Consider the following 26,796-nt stretch of genomic DNA (forward strand, 5'->3'; position numbering starts at 1 on the left):
GTTAAAATTCCTTGTATTTGTTGAACTTTACAAAATCCTATTACCACTAGGTACATCATTGTTGGACAGTTAGAACGTGTACCATAGTACCCAATTTGAATAAATGACTTTGACTTTTCGAAATGTGACTGATTCTTTGCCAACCATCTCTAAATGAACCTAAATTGACAGGTCTAAACCTAGTTTTTTGACCTGGGTCCTCCTTCACCTTCCTACCATCGTACCGCAAGGCATCGTCAAGGTCTGCATCCGTACGTAGCTGAAATTCCTCAGACACGTACGAAGCGATTCGATTGCTCGTTTCTAATCCGAACCAATAGGATACTATGGAACGCCCTTCCGGCATCAGTTTTCCCCTCTACTTTTAATACGGGTACCTTCAAGTCAAGAGTGAACAGGTACAGGTCAAGGCAAGCGCACTCCATCTTAGGCTGCATCTTCACTTGCTAGCAGGTCTGATTGCAGCCAAACGCTAGTCTATAAATTAAAAAAAATAGTGCAATCCTTTTTCCGCACGGAACATTATAAGATAGCAATACATTTAGACCTGCCATTTTAGTTTAGTTAAGGGGTTGAGTACAACAGAATTATTATTCACAATATTATTATTAATTTAATTTAATAATATTAATAATTTAATATAATATTATTTATTTAATATCAGGGAGTATTTAGCTGTCGTCAAAATACTCAATTTATTAAAATCATTTGACTGTTTTAGAAATAAAAATCTTTAGTAGAAGAGTTATACATAAACTGAAATACATAGTTTATTAAACTTTCCTAGTGGAACAAATGTTTATAGTGATAACCGTAATTCAATTAAAACAGATAACCCAACTACCTACTCGTTTGCCTATTAATATAAAAAAATAGATCGAGGTCAAGACTTCAAGTTATGTAAAAAAAGATTGTAGTAAAGAAAGAGCCGATATTGTCTTGATGTCTCCAGGGCCCGGCGCGGCCACAAAGCCGAGGGCCCTCAACGATGAAAGGTGTAGTCGATGCTCTTGACTTTGACGACCCATTTGCGGCACTGCTCAGTACAATGTGCCTACTTGTTACATGTATAACATGTATTACATCACTGCTGCGCTAATGCGCATCAAGATGCGACATTTACGAGTGCTTTGTGAAACATGGTGCATTAATGGGTTTGTAGCTTTTAGATTTCAGTAATTTTATATTACCTACATAGTAATCTTGTACGCTTAAACAGTTAGAACTGTAAATTACAGATTTTTCACATGTAGAATTAAGATTTTGAGAATTTGAATCTTTAAAAAACCTAAATCCCGAAGCCGCTAAAAAAGCTAGCATAAGTGAGTAGTTTATTTTTTAGGAGTTTAGTCATCACTGAGATCAGAGTTTATTTGCTAAGATAGTCTTTTTCGAATGTAGACCGCAAGGTCCTTAGATATCTTACTAACCGACTTCAAAAAATGGAGGAGGTTCTCAATTCGTCGCAATCTTTTTTTTTTATTTGGATATTGATTCATATTGACTTCTTGCTTCCATCGGTAATTACATTTCAGGATAAAGAATAAATCATAGTATTGATATAGACAAAAAAGCATGTTAACACATGATTTATAGAAATTAATGAAGGATAAACAATAAACATTATATCTCCCACAAGCGCCCAGTCCTACACGATATGAACATGAATCATAGCCTGCTCAGCTCTGCGGATAGTGATTATTCAGTGTAAATTATTTATTATCACAACGGCGATTATATTGTAATTTCCGATTATTAAGCACCACGTTAATGAAGATTTAATCGAGGAAAATGATTGTTACTATACCTATAGATATAAAAATAGATATTTTATTGAATTACAAAGGTGATACGTGTTCGTATAAAGATGTATGATCTCGCCACAAAGACCTAACCAAGGTTTAAATTAACGTTAAACACATACGTTTGTATGATTTAAACGGGTTTAACGCTTGTTTAAACCTCGTCTAAAGTTTTTGTGGTAAGTTCAAAAATATAGGTAATATTTATTTTATTTATTTATTATTTTTAAAGACGTTTATAACTGTGCCTAATATCTGCTTTAACTAAGATTAAAGCCATTAAGAGTAGATACGACAATAGTTTAACGGGTGGGGTTTGAATTGGACCACCAGTTATTATGATGAAATATTAATAGAAATGATTTTTAGATTGATATGGAGGCACGATCGGATGGAAGAAGTATGGCAGTTGTTATGGTGCATATCTTGACCCATACCTCATGTTGGTTTGCACACAGCATTACAGCTTAGGGAGAGTCGTAACTAGCCGCGACCGAAGCCTCCCACCAGAATAACCAGACCTGAACCAAATTAGAAAAAATCATTTCCTATTATAGGCGTCACTCAGAAAAGCAGGTATTATTTAAATATTTTTATCGAATTATTGGAATGTCTCTCAAAACCAACACAAAAAACACCAGGTTCAATGTGTAGAGGTTATCCGAGAGTTTTAATCTAAACAAATTAATGCCAAAATAAATAATTTAATTAGAGCGTGATTGCTATCACAACATCTAATTATCCAGTTCACAATCCAAATACCGAAAATATGCGATATCGCCCCGAATCTCGGAAGGAGACTGAACTAAAACCTTCAAAACACCCGTATTTATGCAAGTTCAATCTTGTTGGCCTCCTAGTAACAGATTGTATGACATCGAATGAGCCAAATATCGATTTTACCAAACTACCTTCATCAGCTAAATTAATAATTTTATATTATTTTTGACAACTCAAATCAACTTTTTAAAAATAACCTTACAGTTCGGCCGTCCTGAATTTAACACGCCCTCGTGTTTCTAAATAATCTTGTCATGTCAGTCGCGGGCTTCCTTGCCCTAAGTCAAATCCAAATCATGGGCTATCCTGCCCTCCGTCAAATCATTAAAACCTACCCCTGAACTGCCGAACTCTCAGTTTTAATATCAAGTCAACAATAAATCCAAACGACTAACTTCTCATTCGATGTATACAAAATCTGAACCACTCATTGCAAATTACTTTCCACTTCACAAAAGACTAAATTATTAAAAAAAAACTAAAAATTTTAATCACCAAATCAAACTCAATAAAAATTTTAATCAAATGTGGGTTGTTTACAAAAAGATACCAAAGCGAAATTAAGACAACGTGAGACACGTCCCGCTTCTGAATTATAGGCGTCACTCAGAAAAGCAGGTATTATTTAAATATTTTTATCGAATTATTGGAATGTCTCTCAAAACCAACACAAAAAACACCAGGTTCAATGTGTAGAGGTTATCCGAGAGTTTTAATCTAAACAAATTAATGCCAAAATAAATAATTTAATTAGAGCGTGATTGCTATCACAACATCTAATTATCCAGTTCACAATCCAAATACCGAAAATATGCGATATCGCCCCGAATCTCGGAAGGAGACTGAACTAAAACCTTCAAAACACCCGTATTTATGCAAGTTCAATCTTGTTGGCCTCCTAGTAACAGATTGTATGACATCGAATGAGCCAAATATCGATTTTACCAAACTACCTTCATCAGCTAAATTAATAATTTTATATTATTTTTGACAACTCAAATCAACTTTTTAAAAATAACCTTACACTAAGCAGACTTAAACTGGAAATTAACACCAGAATCTTAAGTTTTGCAAGGTTTTGTAAGAAAAGTCATCTTTGCTGACAAAATTTAAAGTCACTAATAAATAAATAAACAATAATTAATTACGAAGGATTTCATTTAACGCTCTATTACAGTACATTATAATATTTTCACCGCATATTTTTACCGGCTAATCTCCTTCGTGCCTTCTTGACAAAGTGAAGCCACATGAGATTGGCGAAGTGCATTGTGCTGATATGGCACCCGGAAATGCCATGAATCAAGAAAAGAAGATGATAATTAATGTCATTCCTATTGCAATTAAGCCCGAAGCATATGTTAAGTGCAGGAAGATACAACAATCTTTAAAAGTGCCAAACATAGTAGAAAAGGTATAAACCGACATTTCAGATCTTCACTCCCGTAAAAATCGTTGCAACTAGTAACAGTGTGACTCGATGGGAGAAAAGTTTTGATGAATTCCCAACGAGTCACACTGTGACACGATTGAGTGTGACTCGTTGGGAACCCATCTTTCATTGGTTACTATAAGGTCTCACAGGTAGCTCGAACGTACAGGGTGGATTCCACCAATCAGATTACTGAAAATTGATGTATGTATCATGTATGTTTGTACTTTATTGCACCACAAAACACAAATGATAGGTTACAAAAAAAGAAACTTAAAATGGCATAAAAAGAACTAAAAGGCGGTCTTATCGCTAAATAGCGATCGCTTCCAGATAACCTTAACGCTAGGGAGAAAATGAACAAATGGACAGTGGGAGGGAGCTGGTGTATATAATAAACCTAAATACTAATAAACTAAACCATATAATACTATTAACATATTGATGTGACACAGTGGTCTGATTGGTGGAACTCATCCGCTCCAAAAAGCATTGATGCTTCAGTAACAAAAATATACAGTTTCCAAACAAAACATTTAGTAGGCATCTATTTTTACAACGCCGATAAAAACTCCACTGTAACGATCAGCTGATTCACAAAACAATACAAGATAAACACAATCTATCTTATGATACAATCTGTTGGCTCAAAATAAAGAAAAGCTAATTTCAATGTTTCAACAATGAAATAGCGCAGAAAAAAAGCTAATCGTTTACACAACCAATTTTTTTTAGTAAGGGTTGTACTCATTGGATGAATAATTACTATATTTCTGTAAAGTACACGCACGCACACGCGTTTTTTAAAAGGTCAATATGATATCATTGTAAAATTACTCATGTTAATTCTCTTTAATCAAACTGTTATTTGGCAGATTCCAAAATACAATGCCGTCCAATTTAAACGTAATATTGAATAAAGTATAGCACTTTTTTCAATTAACCTAGCACGCGAAGATAGCAATCACTTCTGATTGTCTTTACTTAAATAAAAAAGTAGCGAGCAAACGAGCAGGCGGGTCACCTGTAAGTGATTACCGCCGCCCATGATCATTTGCAGCACCAGAGAAACCGCTGATGCGTTGACGCATCGACGACGTCCGCCTTTTGAATAGGTCTAAAATTAATGCTATCCTTTTCAGCAAAGCACATAGTGAAAAGCAATAGCACTATATAGATATATCAAATTAGTTGTGTACATTAGAATTAATTGCAGTGTCTTGTTTAGCTTAAATGTAGATTTGCAGCAGAAAACCATAAAGTCAGCTAATCAAAACCATTGTAATATAATTTCAACTTTCGTACTAGCTCCTCCGAGTCCTGACATTTGTTTCCGGCCAAATTACCAGCAACGTGTTGAAAGTATCGATTTACACAATGTAGTTACATAACATGGCTAATAGATACTTGTTTGCTACACAATGGTACATAATACTAAAAGTTTCCGCTCAACTAAATTGAATTATCCATCTTCAAGACTCGTGACTCTGTTGCCAACAGGGTTGGAGACAGTTAATCAATATCCATACTATCTATGATAACTGAATCGCACGTTTTAAAAATTTATGTAACTGAACCTATTTACTACCTAATACCAAGGAGCCAAGGAGTTCCCCTTATTTTTATAAAGCGAATAGTAATTTTTTTTTGTGAACACATTTTAATTTTTTTTGGATATGCAATCACAAATTCACGGTTTTTGGATTATTTCCTTTACTTGTGCTATAAGACCTGTAAAATTTCATGATTCTAGGTCAACGGGAAGCTGCCTATAGGTTTTCTTCACAGACAAACAACAAAGTGATCCTATAAGGGTTCCTTTTCTCCTTTTGAGGTACGGAACCCTAAAAGTCGTAAGGAAATCTGCTTGCTTGAGTTACGCCATCGCACGGTTTTATTTTAACATCTGTACGGACCTTTATCACTACAATGACAAAAACACTCACAGACCCGTCATGATATCATTGCCAGAGTGAACTATTCATTGCTTCGGACGGAGACAATTTTTTAGATGCGATAAAACGTGACGCAAATTATTTTTATTTCCCCAGGTTCCTGCCAAATCAATAAAACAGCGCAAAAAACACGTTAAGAGGTCGTTGATCGTTCGCCCGACGATTAGTCAGTAGGATAAATGAAACTTATGTATAGTCCGCGAAGCAAATTACTTGTAGGTTTGTACATTTTTAGGCGTAGGTATAAATTCAGGGGGTCTTCGTGTTAAGGGGCAGCATTCTATCACGTTTTTATTTCAGCAAATTCCTGCCAAATCAATAAAGAAGCGTAAAAACCACATTATGTGGTCATTCGCCCGGTGGATTAGCTATCTGTATCGGTAAGCTTTCAGTATTTCATATTTTCATTCTCATTTCGCGAGTAACGTTTTCCCGGCCGGATAAACTAGAAAATAGGCGAGGGCCAATAAAGCGGACTTATACATTGTTCAGTCACGGACATTTTGCTTTCAGCAGAATAGATAATGGTGCAGTTTTTAGCTTGCTAGATGTAAAATTTCGTTTTGTTTCAGGCCGGCTAGCGCTTGAGTCTAAAGTCTAAAGAGTATGACAAATGTGATATGATCACAAGCAACAATTTGTTGCGACAACATGTTGGTGATCATCGCATCTGGTGCCAGATGGGAACCGCTCTCGATTTCAACTACATAATATATTATGGTAAAGTGATTCTGAACTTTCTTCTTCTTCTGCTTCTTCAAAAAAGACCATTCCTTTTTGTCAATTGATAACATTGTTAAGTAACATATAGACACATTACAGAAAGGATTGGTTATAAATTTTAGCCGGCTGTAAAACATGAGAGGTAATAGAATAAATTAGACTAACGATCCAAGCATATGTATTGTGTCATATAATAATTAGGGTTTCGGGGTCAAATATGAACAAAGCAACATTTGGAGTCAACTTTCCAAAGACCTTAGCTTTATTATGGGTTTAGAAATAGAAGATGCATCTGAATCGAATACTGGCTGCATGTTAAAATCTAGATTAGAATAATAAACAGATATCGCTTAAACACTAAACATTCCAGGTCATTTAAAATTTACAAGCTCGTTCGCAACTAAGACCTAAGGAACTTGGACTTAGCTAAATTAAATAAGATTGTAACGATTGTAAGTGCCTGGTTTACCGGTTTACTGTTTATATGACACGCCTACGTAAAATGTTTCTTCATACTTTATGATTACTTAAGGGAAGTAACCTCGGTGCACACCCCAACGCTTTCCATAGAAAAGTAAATAGGTTATTAACCAATTAAACCCAATATATGTTAGATATGGCCTATTATATTATATACGGCGATTTCTGTAAAAATGTAGGTACAGTTTTATTTAAAGTTAGCCGGTTAATTAATCAAAGTTTTAGGTTTTTAAAGTGCTTAAGATTGCACGCTTTTGTATCCAAAACATGAGTACCTACCTATTAAAGGCGTAATTAAAGCAATTAGGTTCAACTACTACAAGTAGTAAGATATAAGTCAGCAGGGCGTCACGCACCTACCAGTGTTGTTAGTATGAGATTTTACACCTTACCAAAATTGATAGGATTTGAACGTTAAAACACAATGACATCAAATCATAATGGACCTTAGGCCATTGTCTATTTGTGTTTGTTGAAAAGTCTTTGATTTAAAGTCAAAAATTCATTACCACCGATTTGCTCAACGTTTCCGATTAGAGCTCTGGCTGTAATGTCTAGACGAACTTAAGCTATAAAACAGGCAGCTTAAGGTGCATTTTACTTGACGCTTTTGTTTCGACACTCGAATTCTATCAACGTAGATGAGATATAATATTGTACTAAGGCTACAGATATTGATCGCGTTTTAGCAATTTCGAACGGAACGCGATATTTCGGGCTATTTTCTCACGCCCCTACCTCATAGCTTCCAAATGAAATTGGTTATTATTAGTTAATTCCAGTAGCTATTAAATTATTCAGAGCTTTTCAAGATAGCATTTCTTTTAACAAGTCTTTATTTAAAAAACCGGTCAAGTGCGAGTCGGACTCGCACACGAAGGGCTCCGTACCATCGTACAAGGTATACCCTAATACTTTTATGCTGAACACTGCGAGTTAATGATGGACTGCGCCGGCTATATCTGATTTAGTAATTATTTTTATACCGCATACAATTGCAAAATTGCAGTTTGTATGCGGTTTTAGTGTTCATGTATCTAATATTGGAGACTAACTTATTGCTGTTCTGGCAGGTATTCCGAATCAGTGGTAGATTCATTAAAAAATGATTTGTATAAAAAGTTTATATCTTAAAATCTTGTTATCGGAAAAAAATATGTTTTAAGAGTTATTCAAAAACTGGAACAGTACCAGTTGCGAGAGCATTATCAATGAGTTAGTTTCGCGCACGAGGCGATCACTCACCACGCAGTGACGCCGCGGGTTATCGGCCTACCTATCTAACAACGCTGGCGGAACTCGCTACATTGTGCTTATAAATAGTTCCAATTAATTAATGAAGTAGGCAGCTACGTACGGAAGGCATTTTTATTTTTTACACTTGTATAACATAAGCAATATAGGTATCTAGGGTAAATTTGATAGTTATTTTAATGGTAATTTATAGGATAGTGGAACGAAACGTTACCTACTTTGATTTAATTGTCCATGACTTGTCAGAAAAAAATCTAGTTTTCACATAATCGTAAAAACTGTCGAAATATTTAAAAACCATAAAACAAAAAAAAAGTGTTTCCGAAAAACTTAATTTACTAAATCACATTAGGTACTTAACTTGCTGTGTTCTACATAAAAGTAACATATTATTAGGTATAGGTACCATGTACGACGGTACCTATACCTCCCTAATATAACCCTCGGTGTGCGAGCCCGACTCGAACTTGACCGGTTTTTAGGGTTTCGTACTTCAAAAGGAAAAAGGAACCCTTATAAACCACTCCACTCCGTCAGTGAGCGTTACGCCTAAGACCACAGCGCCAAAGAGGTCATCAAGTTTTCAGTCAAGTTGAAAAGCTTTGACTTGGTCAGCACAAGTGGGTGCGCGAGACCCGGGCCCCGTGCCAACAGCGCTGCACTGCGACATGATGCAGGTTACGGGTACAATCGATATCGGCATAGCCTCCAAACGGCTACATAATCAGGGCTTCAGCGAAGTATGAACTCACTTAGCTTTCCGGTTTCCGTGTTCCCTGCCACGTAGGTAGGTATAACCTATATACCAAGGCAACAGTGAACAGGTATCTTCTAGGCAAGCGCGCTCCAAATTAGACCTCAACATTGCTTTTTAGGAAACATGATTGACGTCTACCGCAAGCCTATCTTGCAATAAATAAAAGGTTAGTTGGCTGCTCAGATTGAAATAAACAATACGCGTGACGGCAAAAAGTAACAAAAACTCGCGTGTACGATTCGTAGGTTGCTTTGGGGACAGCAGATAGAGCCAACCTCAGAGTAGGCACGATTGTAACAGGTTACGGGTCCAATCGATATCGGCAAAGTCTCAAAAGAGCTACATAATCAGGTCTTCAACGAAGTATGAACTCACATAGCATTCCGGTTTCCTGCCACGTACAACCGAAATACCAAGGCAAGAGTGAATAGGCATCTACTAGGCAAGCGCGCTTCAACTTAGACCTCATCATTGCTTTAAGAAAGCATGATTGCTATTAAGCACAAGCCTCTCAATCTCGATCTTACCAATGAAAAATAATTGGCAGCTGTTTTTGTTACAGTTGTCGATGCATTTCCCGAAATTGAAGTTGGGTGAAGTGTCGATACCCAAGAGCTCAATGTGGTTACTAATTCGGGAGGAATATTTTGAAAAGTAGGAGCCAAGGTAGGCTCTAGAGTAGGCACGCTTGTAGTGTGTCTGTGCCCAGTTTCTTATAATACAACTTTAAGAGCTAAGTTGGATACTTTTACGTCGCACCGCTTTTACGTCACGTGGCTTGTTGGTTTTGGCATGAAAAGTGTAAGATTCTTCGCAGATTACAGCAAGCGCTGCAACTCTACTTCCAACCGCATCGGATGTGACGAAAAAATGCGGATGGTGCTACATGGTACTACTGGTGGTGATCCATATTAGCCCGCTTGATTGCTGCTGACTTTATTTACATTTTAAGTAAGTACTAAAAATGCGTTGATTACGGCAGTACGCCTTTAACTTTATGACAGCCCGTTTCCCACACAATTTAAAAGCCAGTTCAACAATAATTGGCAACGTTCAAGTGGCATCTTTTATACAAATTAAGAGACTCGGAGGAGACATTGTTTTGGCAGACGTCGGTATGCCTTACCTGCAATTCAACCAGATAAAATATTACACTGTTACTTGCCAACATTTCGTAATCACAAATTTTAATAACATTTTCTCCTGTGTTCGTAATTTTTACATTTCCGTTGTAACGGCTTCACTGAATTCGCTTATCAATTTGATTTCCTTTTTTATACCAATCTAATGAATATTGATTCAAGAAAGAGATTCTTCCTAAGATTTCTTTTTAATTTTGTATTATGTAGGCACGACTTGTTTTGATTCAAAAATGTGTACCTGCTGTGAAGCTTATTTTATGTAAGCTAAATCATCATAATATTGTGTTATGAGTTCCAATAAAATTAAAATTTCACACTTTAGTTTTGACGATAACACTTAAAGAAAATAACAAATCGTAAATTAAATTTTTAGGATTAGCTGTTCTCTGCACTGATTTTTATGGTAAATAAAACAATAAAACAATATTCAATAATTAAGAGGAAAACCTATGCGAATGACATTGACGATTTCCCCTTCAAACTAGCAATTTTGACATGTCATGACCCTCTATTGACAATTAATCAAGCAGACATTTCAATCTGCGAAATTTACGCGGACTTTTAGTATTTTGACGTAAGAGGGTAAAAGATCCAGTAAATGAACGAATAAGGACTACCCTGACTTTGACCTAAAATTAAGATTTATGAGAATCGTTCTATATATAATTTTTATATTTTTTTTTATCTGTGTCTATACACAGTAGGTATACACTCTTAAATTATTTAAATATCAAAAACGCAAAAAAATGCGTGGTATTAATTATTATAAATTATTTTATTTAACAAAAGGATAAATTGCCAGTAAATGAACTGGGAATTTCAGTGAATGAACGAACTCTATCTAGTGCATAAACTCTCGATTCCTATTAATAAATTCTTAAGTATATTTTCGGCTTGGAATTTTAAAAAAAATGTCAGATTTTCAGTTTTTGACTTATTGTATATTTTTTTCTACATTTTGCGCGATAAATCAAAAACTATTTTACATAATAATAATAAATAAAACCTGTTTTAGAATGTATAATACAGCCCTTTCATATGATATTATCCCCTTTGGTATAGTTATCTTAGTTTGAAAGTCACCTAAATTTTCTGGAAAACAGTCCAAATGACTACAGAGAAAATGAAACTTAACGCCCTTGTTGCATCCAAGTCGCTGGAAGTGCAACATCAGCTACTGAATGTGTTAAGAGTAGAATGGTAGATTAGAGGTACTGGGTTGGGGCTGAGGTACAGATTTATCACCAGAAGTCAGAATCGTTCAAATTGCAGACTGCAAGTTACAATAGAGCCGCTTGGAACAATTTTTTTTGCTGTTTCTTCTGGTAATATTCACAACGCAGAAATAATAATCATCATGGTGTTTAGATGGTTTGCGCCAAATTATAAATTTTTTTTAGTAGTTAACTATTCTTATTTGCTCATAAACGCAACGAGGAAATACAGCTTCCACATATAAAAATTGGAGTCCAGGCCTTGCTGTTAGCTGCTAATGGGTTCTCAAAGTAGCCCGAGTATGCTTGTTTTACTGGGCACAAAAGGAAAGAATGAAAGGAGCTTACCCAGTACATCTTAAAAGATCCGTTATAGATACATGCATCCTGCCATGCCTTACCTATGCCAGCCAAACATGGGTCCAGACAAAGAATATAAAAAGAAATAGTGACTTGCTAAAGGGCGATGGCAAGGTGCATAAATTAAGCAAAAAATATTCAAAGTGAGAATTGAAGACATAAGAAAAAAGACAAAGCCTACAGACACCTTGAGACATGCCCTAAAACTGAAATGCAAATGGTCATATTGTATCGATTTTTACAGATGAAAGAAGGACAGGTAGGTAGACCGAAGACGCGTTGGTCTAATGCTATTGTGCAAATCGCGAGAGAAAATTAGCTTGATAGTACCAAAGACAGAGAGAAATGGGGATACCCAAGAGGGATCCATATACAAGAAAGAAGAATACCAGAATAAATATAAAAAAAATTCAAAAGAAAAATAAAACCGACTTCAAAATCACAAACACTAAAAAGTAAAAAATAATTTAAGTTATTGTGGTTTTTGAAGTCGGTTTTATTCTTATTTTGAAAATTTTTTATTTCAAAATTTTTAGTGGCCCCACTGTACTATAATAATATGCCATGCCCAGCTAAAACCCTACTGTTTACTAAGCAATTACACTGATCGCGAGCAATTTGCTCTTATCCATTGAGGAGTTCTGTTCTCCATCTCAGAAGATATTCATCAGAACTTCATCAAATTTATATGGGACCACCTGCAAAGTATACCTAGCTTTTCAAAAAAAAAAAAATATTCCAAATCGGTCCAGGCGTCTTTGAGCAATCGGTGAACATACATTAAAAAAAAATTGAATTTGCTCTTATCCATTGAGGAGTTCTGTTCTCCATCTTCAAAGATATTCATCAGATCTTTACCAAATTTATATGGGACCACTTGCAAAGTATACCCTATCAAACAAAAAAAAATCCAAATCGGTCCAGGCGTCTTTGAGTAATCGGGGAACATACATAAAAAAAAAAGATACCAACGAATTCAGAACCTCTTCCTTTTTTTAAAGTCGGTTAAAAATATACTAAGATTTACTAACATGGTGTTATACCATAGAGTAGCAAACAGAGGCAAAGCTTCTAAGAAGCGAGCAAAATTTATAACTATTTTGGTAGGGCTGGCACTGGAGGATACAATTTAATTAACAATAGTTATTTGTTCAACAAGATGGTAAAGTTTGTTTTTGTTGTGATTGCCTAGTTTAAATATCGATCTTTAAATATCGATCGATAGATCTAAATATCGATTTTGAACGAAATCAGTCAATTTAGAAAGAATTATAAATGGTGCCAACTTTTTTAAATTTTGGTTACAGGTTCCTATTTTGTGATCCCAGGGAGCTCTAAATATCGATTTTGAACAAAATCGGTCAATTAACAAAGAATTTCAAAATGGCGTCAACTTTTTTAAATTTTGGTAACAGTTTCTTATTTTGTGATCCCAGGGAGCTCTAAATATCGATTTTGAACGAAATCGGTCAATTAACAAAGAATTTCAAAATGGCGTTGACTTTTTTAAATTTTGGTTACAGGTTCCTATTTTGTGATCCCAGGGAGCTCTAAATATCGATTTTGAACAAAATCGGTCAATTAACAAAGAATTTCAAAATGGCGTCAACTTTTTTAAATTTTGGTAACAGTTTCTTATTTTGTGATCCCAGGGAGCTCTAAATATCGATTTTGAACGAAATCGGTCAATTAACAAAGAATTTCAAAATGGCGTCGACTTTTTTAAATTTTGGTAACAGTTTCTTATTTTGTGATCCCAGGGAGCTCTAAATATCGATTTTGAACGAAATCGGTCAATTAACAAAGAATTTCAAAATGGCGTTGACTTTTTTAAATTTTGGTTACAGGTTCCTATTTTGTGATCCCAGGGAGCTCTAAATATCGATTTTGAACAAAATCGGTCAATTAACAAAGAATTTCAAAATGGCGTCAACTTTTTTAAATTTTGGTAACAGTTTCTTATTTTGTGATCCCAGGGAGCTCTAAATATCGATTTTGAACGAAATCGGTCAATTAACAAAGAATTTCAAAATGGCGTCGACTTTTTTAAATTTTGGTAACAGTTTCTTATTTTGTGATCGCAGGGAGCTCTAAATATCAATTTTGAACGAAATCGGTCAATTAACAAAGAATTTCAAAATGGCGTCGACTTTTTAAAATTTTGGTAACAGTTTCTTATTTTGTGATCGCAGGGAGCTCTAAATATCGATTTTGAACGAAATCGGTCAATTAACAAAGAATTTCAAAATGGCGTCGACTTTTTAAAATTTTGGTAACAGTTTCTTATTTTGTGATCGCAGGGAGCTCTAAATATCGATTTTGAACGAAATCGGTCAATTAACAAAGAATTTCAAAATGGCGTCGACTTTTTTAAATTTTGGTAACAGTTTCTTATTTTGTGATCGCAGGGAGCTCTAAATATCGATTTTGAACGAAATCGGTCAATTAACAAAGAATTTCAAAATGGCGTCGACTTTTTTAAATTTTGGTAACAGTTTCTTATTTTGTGATCCCAGGGAGCTCTAAATATCGATTTTGAACGAAATCGGTCCATTAACAAAGAATTTCAAAATGGCGTTGACTTTTTTAAATTTTGGTAACAGTTTCTTATTTCGTGATCCCAGGGAGCTCTAAATATCGATTTTGAACGAAATCGGTCAATTTACAAAGAATTTCAAAATGGCGTCGACTTTTTTAAATTTTGGTAACAGTTTCTTATTTCGTGATCCCAGGGAGCTCTAAATATCGATTTTGAACGAAATCGGTCAATTAACAAAGAATTTCAAAATGGCGTCGATTTTTTTAAATTTGGTAACAATATCCTGTTTTGTGATCCTAGGGATCCTCAAATATTGATTTTGAACAAAATCTATGACAGTTCAAGAAAATAGATTTTAAACACTATTTAAATTATTATCATTAACATTAAATTAAATGAAAACACGACGCGCGACGTGTACTGCAGCCCCTGAGCTTGAGCACAGGCCGAGCCGGTATAAACCGATTTCTCTCCGTACGCGACGTAGCGCCTGTGCTCACGCACACACGCGCCTCAAGCTTGTAGTAGTGTACCTATCGTAGCGCGCTTGTATGAAGCTTTGACTCTGTTCGCTACTCATGTGGTTATACAACGCAATACCACACTAACAAACACTCGTACAAACATACAGACAAGTATATACTCACACACACTCACACACACACATGGACGCACGCACACACACTTTTGAACGGTTTGAACGGAACACGGTTTTGAAATTGAAATTGAAAAAAGTGTAAGAATTTGTAAGAAAATATTTAAAAAAGGTATATCAGCCGGTTTTTTATTCCAGCTCTTAATACATGTAAAAACGTCCAATCTGTTCATTTACTTGAGCCTTTACCCTAGTACCTAATTATATCGACCGCCCCATATCAAAACAAAGTAAATGTCATTTTTCCGAAAATCGTTTTATGTCATAAGCCTAACTTTCATAGTATGTCCCGTTGTATTGTAAGGACACCCACATTAAAGTAAAATTAAAAGCTAGTAAGTCGCTTTGACCATTTTAAAACATAGTAAGTCTATGAACTGGCTAGGTTTTTTATAGATTAATGCGCCTTACTAAGTTTTTCAAAGGAATTAGATTAAATAAAATAAATATCACCCATTATCTAAATACCATGTCAAAACAGTAAATACTTAATGATGCATTAAAACTTAAAAGTAAGATAGGAAAAGTCAATGACCTCTACATGTCAACTGTTAAATATGGCTTGCAAGGGAAATACTTTGCATACTTACATAATGTTTTTAGGGTTCCATATCTCAAAAGGAAACACGGGACCCTTATAGGATCACTTTGTTGTCTGTCTTTCTGTCCGTCTGTCCGTCTGTCGTGTCTGTCAAGAAAACCGATAGGGTATTTCTCGTTAACCTAGAATTATGGGCAGGTAGATAGGTCTCAACTCTCATAGCCCAAGTAAAGGAATAAATCCGAGAACAAATTTCGTGATTCTAGATCAACGGGAAGTACTGTATAGGTTTTCTTGACGGACGGACGGACAAATGGACAGACAACAAAGTGATCCTTTAAGAGCTCCGTTTTTCATTTTGAGGTACGGAACCCTAAAAAAGAAAGTGATGCACATCTAATGAATAAATGTGTAGGCCAGTCTTCACACTAAAATATTTAAACCCCTTTAAATTAAAAACTGTCATAGCCTAGTGGTTAGAACGTCCGCCTCCTAATCGAAAGTCGGGGGTTCGATCCTGGAATCACGCACTACTAACTTTTCAGTTATGTGCGTTTTAAGCAATTTAATATTGTACATCAAATCTTTGAAAAGAGCAACCGCCGAGTTTCTTGTTGAAGACTACGGCCTAAACTTCTCTTGAATTTAAACCACTTACTAGGTTTTGATCTGAGAAAGAAATTTGACATTAATTGACAAAATTGAGAGACCTAAGCTTGTATAAGAACACAGAAGTGTCATAATTCGTGTTCACTTTGCCTAACGTCTCTCAGAGAGAGATTTAAACTGTTTCTTATAATCACTGGCCATATTTCAAATGCGAAAGTGTGTTTGTTGGTTTAATATTCAATCACGCTGCAACGGAGCAACCAGTCGACGTGGTTTTTTGCATGGATACATTTAAAGACCTTGAGAGTGACATCTCTCTCCGCATCGTATTCTTTATTGCTGAGGGTTGTGACCTCTTTCCATTATTCCTACATCTAATGGTAGGTTTTCTTGGGATAATAATGCGGTGGGTTCAAAGAGCCTACGGAACTCGACTAGAAAAACGAGATTTTGACTCTTAGTTTTAACGGTTATGAATTAGTTATTATTATCAGTGATAAAATTGATTAGGGCTGCCAGGTAAAATTACATTTATCTCGGAAAATCAAAGAGTTTCCACGAGATTTTTTCCAAGTTTGCGCTACTAAGTACATATATTATGAAGAGGAAAGGTTTGTTTGTTTGTTATCGATAAACTCTGAAACTACTGAACTACTTGCACTAAAGACATAATCATCAACATCAACCGACAGACGTCCACAGTGAACATAGGTCTTTAATAGGGTCTTCCACATGCTACGGGTTTGCGCCGCCTGAATCTTTGCGCTTGCGCTTGACGACAATCATGCTTTAAAGAAAGCAATGATGAGGTCCAAGTTGGAGCACGCTTACCTGGAAGATGCCTATTCACTCTTGGCTTGCAGGTATCTATGGTATATATGGCAGGAAACACGGCCGCCGAAATGGCGTTCCAACCTTTAGGCTCTCCCCATTGCCCGCAGCATGAATCTGAGCTTCCTTATGATGGTTATATTATGTACATATAATATCTCATAAGAAATCTCTAACACACAATCCAGCTAAGTAGGTCCAATTTCAAAAAAAGCTAGCTAGCCGACAAATCTAACTCAGTTAGGCAGCCTTCGGGAACCTTCGAGATGTCTCTCGTCCAAAATTCCTCAATGCTTGAAGACCAGTCTTTGAATAGTGCATGATGTCAGTGATGAAAAATGGATCCGAAATATAGGTCTTTTTTTGTACACAGGAAATGCCTGACGCATACCCCTCCGTCATGTGGGGCTTGCACCAAACTTGCACTACTACGAAATCCATTTCGGAACACGGCGCCCGAAACGAGGCGCGCTATCTCCTAAAAAACATAGGTATAATACCTATTTAGAACACTTACTATCTGTCATCATAATCTATGACAACCTCCGAGTATTTACCTGGTAAAACCGTAACTTTCGAATAAATTTTAGTATATAAGCAGGCTTCATTTAGAAATGAAAAAATCCCTATTTTATTTTTCAACGATTATAAACACAACTTTCATTCAAAAATAATAAGCTTAAATTCATTTTAAATAATATTTTGCGACGAAATGACGCGCACAGTCCTTCCGCCATGACAGTCCAGTGGACACTGAATTCCATAGAGCGCCTGCAAGAAAATAAATAGCACAGGAAGTTTTTTGGTTAGTTTTAGATTATTTAAGAAATGAAAAACATTTAGTATAAAACTAACAGTTCAAATTGATTGCTAAACCTAAACATATCATTTTCTGGAGGTTGGCTTCAAAGTATCAAGATGTTAAAGAAAACTTTTACAGAACAAGTTGCGAACAGCAATGTTTTCAACTTGTTTTTTTTTATTATTGGGATAATGTATACTAAATTAAAAAAGGCCCTTATAATCTTCACAAACTGAAGTTTTTAATTGCATGTATTTAATAGATGTTAATGCTTTAGAAAAATAAACAATTTACTTCAAAGTACAGCATTTTTGCGATTTGTCAAATAGCAATATCGCTAGTCACGCTTTTTCATTCATATAATTGGTAAGGACAAGCAGTTCTTACGGAAACCTTGCAACACCGTCATATCTAATCTGATAATCCGGCGGTGAGGCGACATTGATCAAGTTCGGGCGGTGGACTGAGCTGTGGGGTACGGGAGACCGCACTGCGACATGTTGCGGGTTGTACCCGTCACTAGGTGCAACACCAAAAACTTTGTGAGTTGTGACCAATACACAAGGATAATTGAAGTCAGATCTAACCTGATAATCTGGCGGTTAGCCGACATTGGACAGGTTCGGGCGGCAGTCAGCGCGCGTGGAGTGAGCTGTGGGGTACGGGAGACCGCACTGAGACATGTTGTGAGTTGTGAGCAATACACAAAGATAATTAAAGTTAGATCTAACCTGATATCCGGCGGTCAGCCGACAATGATCAAGTTCGGGTTGCGGCGAGCGCGTGTGAACTAAGCTGTGGGGTACGGGAGACCACACTGCGACATGTTGCGGGTTGTACTCTAGTACGCGACAGGATTAAATGGCAATCACGGAGGGAACGCCCCGCACACCCGCACGCTAAACCGATTCGGGCGAGCACGGGTGACGTGCGGGGCGCCCCCCCGCCTCATACCCTGATTGCCATCTCAACCTGTCGCGGACTATAAATGCAACTCCAATCACTTTGTGACCAACGCACCTTACCTAATAACTTTTATTATAATATTATAGATGAGATACTTATAACTTTAATCTGATCGGTCCAACTTATACCGTTGAGCTTTTAAAGCTTTAAGATTTCCTCAGCAGGGGTTTTACTGAAGCTTCATTTAAAAATCTTTGAGGGAAAAGGGAAATAAGTAAATCTAAACAATTCATCAAAGACGCAAACAAAACCCTTCGAAAGCTCAGCACTCGTAAACTTCCACGAAGCAAAAATTGTTGCACAAAGGATTGCTTGGAAAATAATTGGAATAGTCTAAAAGAAGTTCCGACTTCTGAAGGACATGTTTTAAACGTCTCGCGTTGTGAACAAAGGCCGCTTTTTACTTACACGTACAGTTTAAAGAGAATCATTCATTTCTACTGATCCAAAGAGATTTACCAAAAGGTGTCCTTATGTATTCAGGACTTTTTGAGAAAATATATATAAAATAAAATATAAAGAAATTAGACTTTATAATTTAACGTGCATTTTTTACATCTTTATTACCTGTTATCTCCCAAAACCACCACGATTCAAACTTCATACTTACTCCTTGATCGTTCCTTCTTATGTTGGGGAATGTAACAATACGCAGAGAAACTTTCAGCTTTTATAAAATAACGAAGGTCTGGCACGTGCTACTCTGTCTCTGATAACATAATACAGGATTTTCCAAATACCTAAATCACGCGGTCAAAGTAGAAGCTTTAATAAAATTGTTGTGATTTGAATAAAACCTAGACACGCAGAAACCGGGTCAAACCCCCGATTTCAATAATATAATCCTGCGAGCTATACACCTTTATAAAGGTAAACCACAAAAAATACTGTCACAAATGGAAATGATTTAATTTCACGCGTGCCATAAACCTTTCAAAGGATTGAACAGATTCTGACTTTAGGTACATAAACATCGAGATTGGCATAATAAAACTAACTAAATACATTTTATACTGTAGGTAACGGGTACATACCACGATTAATTTGGTGAAGAAAATATCATGGGGAATCTGCATGCCTGAGAGTTTCCATAATGTTCTCAAAGGCGTGTAAAGTCTGCCAATTCGCTCTTGACCAGCTTGGTGAAATATGGCCTAAGCCCTTCTCATTCTGAGAGGAGGCCCGTACATGCAGGATTCCTCACGATGTTTGCTTTTACCATCAAATCAAGTAATATTTAATTGCTTTAAAAAAATATGTAACTAAGTACCTACTCTACTTATTATGAATTTAAATCGTGAAACTTTAAAAGCGCTTAACTTCGAAACGAAAATACAATAAGCGTTTTCCATTTCGACATTATACTTCAAGTTTAAATTCGTTTTGACCTCAAAATGACGAGAACCATAAAAACGTGAACTCTAGTGGATACTATTCAACGGATGGCCATTCTGTTGAATTTTTAAATTCCGCTCCAGAATGTAACGTTTTCTTTTGTTAGCTTGCACTAAATCAGTGGGGTCGGGGAAATCATTTGCTCTGGGACACAAAAGATTTGCAGTTTTGTCAAGGATTGGTATTATTGCTACTTTCATTTGGTGAAATTATTACTTTTCTTCACAGTGATTTCACAGGTGATTTTTAAGGAAAGTAATTTAAAATTTTTGAACTAATAATCGTTTGATGCATTAATGTAGTAAAAAATTATGATCAAGATCAATAGATAGTCACCGCTATTGATCTTGATCATAGGATCTCAAAATGACGAGAACCATAAGAATTCTAGTGGATACTATTGAACGAATGACCATTCTGTTGAACTTTTAAAATCCGCTCCAGAATGTCCGCTTTCTTTTGTTAGCTTGCACTAAATCAGTGAGGTTGGGGAGATTATTTGCTGGGACACAAAAGATTTGCAGTTTTGTTAAGAGATGGGGTATTATTGCTACTTTTAAATAAATGAAATTACTACTTTTCTTCCATGCGATTTTTCACGGAAAGTGAATATTTGCACTTATATTGTAAGTGCGAAAATTCATTTTCCGTGAAACGTAGGAAATCATTGTTTTCAGGTTTATTTAATCAATAAAGCGGGGTTATTACATCGTAATAATTTTCAAACTTTGTGGGATTCTGCTTTGATTTCACAGGCCTCTTTAAGTAAGTAGCAAGTGTAGCATACGAAAATTATACCTTTCACGTGATTTTTCAAATGCTATCATTGAATGGTCCATCTCTAGTTTTGTGAGGTCGCGGCATTATGCTCGAATCATAACCGGGTCATGTTGGTTTGGGAACTCAACTCTTTTGTACGACCCCGTGGTTTGGCTAATAGCTGTAGTTTTGTTTAGAAGTCTGAATTTGAGGTTGCTTGATGGAAAACCTTCAACTACTAGTTTTGGCCCAGCAACGACAACCTATAGTTCATCATCATCATGATTAATCTATCGCCGGGTCACTACAGAGCACGGGTCTCCTCTCAAAATGAGAATGGTAGTGGCCATAGGCTATCACGCTGGCCAAGTGTAGATTGGCATACTCCACACACCTTTGAAAACATTATTAAAACTCTGCATAAGGATATTTACTGTGTCGTGTGTACTTCGAATCCTGTATCAATTTCCTGCGCAAGATGCAAGACGAATCTCGTAACACACAAATCAAGTATATGGTACTGTAACGTCTTGGAAATAAGGTCACCTATGACATATTTTTCAAGCTAGCGCACAAATAGCACACAGCACCAAAGTAGGTCATGCGATTGCGTACAGGAACGATAACGAGGGACGAATGTAGTTACTATCAGACCGTTATCGTGACGGTAGACTGGTCGCTAAAACACCCAGCCATTTTCAGCTACAGTACGTAACGTTTATTTAATGGGTAAAGGTGGAAACATATTATCGGACGTGTCCGTAAGCCGCGAAAAATAGGTGTGCACAGTGTTTTGGGATGCGGCTGCGGACTCCAAAAACGCTGTACGGGTTAACTCTAAGGGCACCTAAGGGCTCGTAGCTTTAGTTTTAACTTTACATAATTAATTATCACCACTATATCATCTTTTAACTTTTTCAAATTTAACAAATCCGACAAACAAAAAGTGTACAATAGTACCTGCTTTGCATAAATGATTTTGACTTTGACTTTGGGCGCTGCCGTCTGCTGTAGTAGTACGCTAAGAATTAGGTAATGTACATCCAATGCCTGCATTGCACCAAACCATAAATGCGGTATTGCTATCAGTAGATTTTGGCAGAAACTCGTGTACACGTGACCTTTGCAAATCATCTGGACTCTGGCGATTTAAAAGACAAGGTATCCTCTCGAAGCATCCTTTCTCCTCATAATATAAACTATAGTAGGTACATTACATTTTGAGAACGCACTCTTATACGTCAACTGTCAAAACTAAAGTACGATAAGGCCGCGGTCACACCTGTAAGTTATATCCAGTCAGTAGCTTACATGATTAACTTACGATAAAGCCAAAATAAACACTCTTATAAGTATATTTACATTAGTAAAGTTGTCAAATAATTACGTAGGTAATCCATCTACGTAAGTGAGTAAAACTTACAGGTGTAATCGCAGACTAAGTGTAAACCATACTTTTGAGATGACAGTCGACACATAGAGCAAATATGGCGAGTGCGTTCTCAATATCTGTAATTTTCAATTATGTATATTAAAGTGTGCGTGTTATAACTTTTTAAAATCTTGTTTAACAAACCAATATAGTTACTTCTAACACATAAATTACAATAATTATAATCTCATTTTGAGACAAAGAGATTTTTCGAAATCTCCCTCATCTCTCATTACCTGTAAGGGACTCATTAATGAGTTCCGACTCCTCTTAAAAATTAGGTCAGCTTGACATATTTTCTGGAGGGGTTGGTTACTGCCACGAATGCCTCGCATCGACAAAAGTGGGGCATGCATCATTGCATTTATGGAAAGTATCTTAATTAATCAGACTCGTGGATTGTTTGTTAGTATTGTATTATGGAGAGGAATTAAAATGATATGTGTGAACTGTTCAAGCCTTTGCTCTAGACTCGTTTACATGTTAGAATGATGACATATTTCATTCGGGTTTATATTACATACTTCAGTATAACACATCGATGACTTAGAAGTTAGAACACTCGCGTATTTCACACATCGATGACTTAGAACACTCGCGTATTTCTGGGTCCTTGAATATCGCAGTTGCTTGCAGCCAAGGGTTAACTTGTATTAAATAAAAAAAATATCAAAACAACCCCTTACTACAACTTACTTTTCCAACCCATGTTAATGGTTGAAAAGCTTGTTGGCACACATTAATATTCGGCGTTGCTTTTTGAAACTATATTCTTCACGTGAATACATAATTGCAGTTTGTTTTTAATCTATTCGGCGCGGTGAATAAAGACGACCAGCAAAGCAAACGTAAGCAAATTCAAATTGAGTTTATTCCAAACAATGTGGGTAAACCATAACAGGCCACCGTAATATTAAGTAAACAAGTTATAGAGTTCAAGAGCCTAAACTAACAGAGCTCTCAAATGGGGTGAGCTCCGACCACTCATTACGAGGGTTGTTGGAGTATCATCTGAGCTAATATTCCAGTTACCTTTATTTCATTAGTGTTTACACCGTTAAGTGTAAATGGTTCAAGCCTGTGATGATTGCTGTTAAAATGAAGCTTATCTCTAATGGACATCAAGAACTTTGGGCGTGAGCATTTCATGGCTATTGTTGTTATTAAAATTCCTGTTAGCCAATCAGAAGGATTGCGCATATAAAAGTTTGGTAATAAGGATCGTTAAAATTTCAAGAGACATTCCAGAAAAAAATATTCGCGAATTATTGACCCGTCGTTATTTGAAAGTCTGTTAAAAACTCATAAAATCATATCACCTGTTCTTTCTCTGTACCATTGCCTGCAAGATTGTGACAGGAGAGGAGAAATTTAGCACGGGTCTCATCTGAGAATGAGGGGCTTAGGCCATAGACTGCTACGCTGCCCAGTGCGAATTGGCAGACTTCTCACATCTTTGAGAACATTATGGAGGCTAGGCTTACTTAGGTTTAGGCTATGGACACTTTTTTTAACCCCCGACCCAAAAAGAGGGGAGTTATAAGTTTGACGTGTGTATCTGTGTGTCTGTGATCTGTGTATCTGTCTGTGGCATCGTAGCGCCTGAACGAATGAACCGATTTTAATTTACTTTTTTTTGTTTGAAAGGTGGCTTGATCGAGAGTGTTCTTAGCTATAATCCAAAAAAATTGGTTCAACCGTTTAAGAGTTATCAGCTCTTTTCTAGTTTTCTTGTAGAAAAGAAGGTTAGATAACCGTTAGGTTCATAATATTATGTAAATTGACAAATGTCAAGCTGTCAAGATGGACGTTGCCTAGATACATAATTATTTATTTGAAAATGATGTTTTGGAAAACTCAAATACTTTGTCGGGGGTGTTATTAGTTTTTAATTTACACTTGTCATAAGGCAGGTCATTTAATAAACTTTTTTCAATGCGTCGTAATTTCTTTGCGTAAGTTCAGAATGAAGAATAAATCACTCACTGTGTGGTAAGTAAGTCCGCATCATATGATTAGCTGCGTGCCAAAAGGCATGTACTCGCTTACTCGTATTAATATTTATGGCACTGCACGTTCTATGACGTAGCTACCTACTATTCCACTCGTGCACGAGTTACAGTAAACGTCAGCAGCCAACACACGAGCATTCATCCAATAAGATTATATTCATGGAAAATGCTAAGTATGCCGAAGAATTACGAAGACGCAAAAGTTTCAAGATCAAATCTTATACGGCTTAAACCTAGTCTTAATTCAACGATACAATCTGTCCTTTCTAGACCTTTTATGTCCCTTCCATTATTTTAATGTAGCTCCAAATATCTTTCTAAGAGCTGGATAGTCGCTTTCAGATTCAAGGTGCACTTAGTAATTTTCCAAAATATTAACATATTATTGAGAGTATACAAAAAATTAAAATGTAAGATGTGTAGACTGTAGAATGAAGGAGGTTTCGTACTCAGTGATATGAGAGAGTTTAGTTAGAACTAAATAGTGGAACCGACTCAACATCCGAAGCTCAGTTAATTCATGTAAAATTTTTGGTAGCTAGGAAATGGAAACGTTAACTCACCCCATAGGGTAAAACCCACTCAGGTTATAAACCTTTATAATGGAACCCTGACACTGCACAACTAAAAATACATCCTCGCTGATCTTCACGACGTCATCCACGTGGATTTAGGTTTTCTAAAAATTCCGTGAGAACTCTTTGATTTGCGAGAAAAAGTATCCTGTTCGTATGGATATTTCATTACAATATGGATTACGGTTATTTTAATTTATAGACTAGCGCTTGGCTGCAATAGGACCTGCTAGCAAGTGATGATGCAGCCTAAGATGGAGCGCGCTTGTCTAAAAGATGCCTATAATTCACTCTTGACTTGAAGGTTCCCATATTAAAAGGGAAGAAGAAAACTGATGTCAGAAGGGTGTTCCATATTCCAGCGGTTCGGATTAGAAACTAGGAAGCAAATCGCTTCGTACGTGTCCCAGGAATTCCAACTACATGAGACCTTGACGATGCCTTAGGGTACGATGCACCATGGTAGAAAGGTGAAGGAGGAACCAGGTCAAAAAGCTCTTGTACACACTCTCCGAAATATATCCGGATTATACAATACGGTGCAATTCGTTCAGATTTCCGACTTCTTTTGCCAAGGATATATCTGAGGCATGTTGCCAAATGTGTCAGAGATCACAAACTGTACCTTGGGAAACAAAAATTTTAGCTGCCAAAATTTTGGTGAAACAATACCAGATAATCCTATATCTGGAGGTAAATCTAGCAAAACCTATTGTGTAAGCGACAGCGCGGATCCATAAAAGCGAAAGTAAGTTAGGCACAACCGATTGTAACTACTCACGTAGAATTTAAATTAGCTTTTTGCGGTGCATGAGTGGAGCCTCGTGTTTTTAGCATGGCCACAGACATCCCGACTAGGTAATCCAACACAGGTCGCCAGTTGACTTTTTTACACGTCTACAAGTTGATCAGCCTAACTCTGTTCAACCCAGTAAAATAATTTTTGTGTTCCCAAGGTATTACTTAACATATTGGAAGCTGTCTTTATAATAAATTCAGAGGTGATCAGTGAAAGCTAACAAACAGATATAAACACACTTACGCCATTTCTCAAAAAGGGTATGCACGCTTATTATTAATAATATGGACATTTGACCACATTCTCATGGATCGAAGTTGACAGGCGCGTGGAATACTGGTACATACTTGGAATTTCGACTTTTGGAGGGGTGCAGAGTGCAGATCTTGATTTACGAAAATCGAATCACTCAAGGAACTCAAGGAATTATTAATTTTGCAATGGTTGGATGGAGTCAGCGCTTGACGTGCTGCCACATCTATATTTTAAACTAGGGATAAAAAGCTGCCTATGTCAATTACAGGGACGCAAGCTACCTCGGTACCAAATTTCATACAAATCGGTTAAGCGGATGGGTTTTTGGGAATCCCGTGGGAACTCTTTGATTTTCCAGGACAAAAGTAGCATATGTCTATTTTTGCCCCGGGATACCTATAAGCTAACCCTATACCAATTTTCGTCAGAATCGGTTAAACTGTTGGGCTTTGAAAAGGTAGCAAGCAGACAGACAGACAGACAAACAGACAGACATATATATATAACAATATTAATATATAATTAGTTATTAGCATATTAGTATGGATTGCTAGGGTTTTTGGCCCGACGCAGCTCGACGGCACATGGCTAAATGGTTTTAATGCTGACTCCTAAGGTGTACCCAATTTGCTGAACGTTTTTACTTTTATTTTTTCTTATTTAGGTACATTTCGTCATGCGGTTTGAATGAGTTACGGTCATGTCACGTACAGCATGTAGTGGGAGT

The 26,796-nt window shown here is 36.4% G+C and overlaps 1 protein-coding gene across 7 annotated transcripts in view; it reads right to left on the reverse strand.

Moving 5' to 3' along the window:
• LOC123874948 (RNA-binding protein Pasilla) overlaps positions 1-26,796 on the reverse strand; it is a 107,912-nt gene that overhangs the window by 61,564 nt on the left and 19,552 nt on the right. The window contains exon 1 of one of the 7 annotated variants that reach the window (XM_045920540.1): positions 2,240-2,327. The exons of the other annotated variants lie outside the window; for them this stretch is intronic. The gene's annotated coding sequence lies outside the window, so the exon portion shown is untranslated. Of the gene's footprint in view, positions 1-2,239; positions 2,328-26,796 lie in introns of those variants that run through there. 7 annotated transcript variants of the gene reach the window in all.

This window comes from Maniola jurtina, chromosome 19, assembly GCF_905333055.1.
Source record: "Maniola jurtina chromosome 19, ilManJurt1.1, whole genome shotgun sequence".
Lineage (NCBI taxonomy): Eukaryota > Metazoa > Arthropoda > Insecta > Lepidoptera > Nymphalidae > Maniola > Maniola jurtina.